Here is an 841-nt window from a genome sequence, read left to right on the forward strand (position 1 = left end):
AAGAATTATATTGTGCACAAAGGGCAAAATACACCTTCTGAGTCACCTGCGGCGCCATTATAAAACGAATCTAGACAACTCACTCTCGTTTGGGTAAATGTGACTTACACAACTGAAGACTAAAATATGATGATGTAGGCTATAGCTGTATACCCATTCGCCCTTCTAAATATACTCAGTAGCCCATGCTGAATCAGCATCATTCCGCCAGCAGTTTTAGTAACAATTCATATCTGGTGCATTAAACTGTCAAGAAACAAGCTTACAATAGCAATACATTGATTATGGTGCTTAAATGAAAATAGGTTGTTTTTTCTTTCATTATGACAAAAGTAGAGGCCCAGTCGTCTGTATTTATGGTCAATGAACACGTAAACCAAAACAAGGCATACCCAATCTGGCCATAGGCTACATTTAGGATATACTACAGAGGTTCCTTGCAAGGTAGGCTAAGGTAACGAAAATACTTTCACTTTCTACCCCCCTTGTTAATAACGACACCTGGTGGTCTTGGGATATAACTTATGGTTGTGTGAGGTGAGGTCCACTATAGGTCTCATATTAATTAAAGATAACGTAAAGGTCATCCCATCCATGGCTATTTTGTGCCATCTGAAACGACAAGGCATACATGAAAGCCACATATAAAGGGAATTATTATTGTTTAAACATTATGACGAGTTGAAAGATAATGCTATGGTTGTGAATCAGACTGAAAGCCAATAATGGAATAAAGTTTCCCCGCTTATTTAAATTAATGGAATACACCTGTGTGTTTTTCAGTAGCTTAAGTGTCAACCATTTGTGGATTTTTGGTGGAAAGTTTAAACAAAAGAAAGAA

The sequence above is a fragment of the Hypomesus nipponensis genome, chromosome 23, assembly GCF_054491055.1.
Source record: "Hypomesus nipponensis isolate SF chromosome 23, ASM5449105v1, whole genome shotgun sequence".
Classification (NCBI taxonomy): domain Eukaryota; kingdom Metazoa; phylum Chordata; class Actinopteri; order Osmeriformes; family Osmeridae; genus Hypomesus; species Hypomesus nipponensis.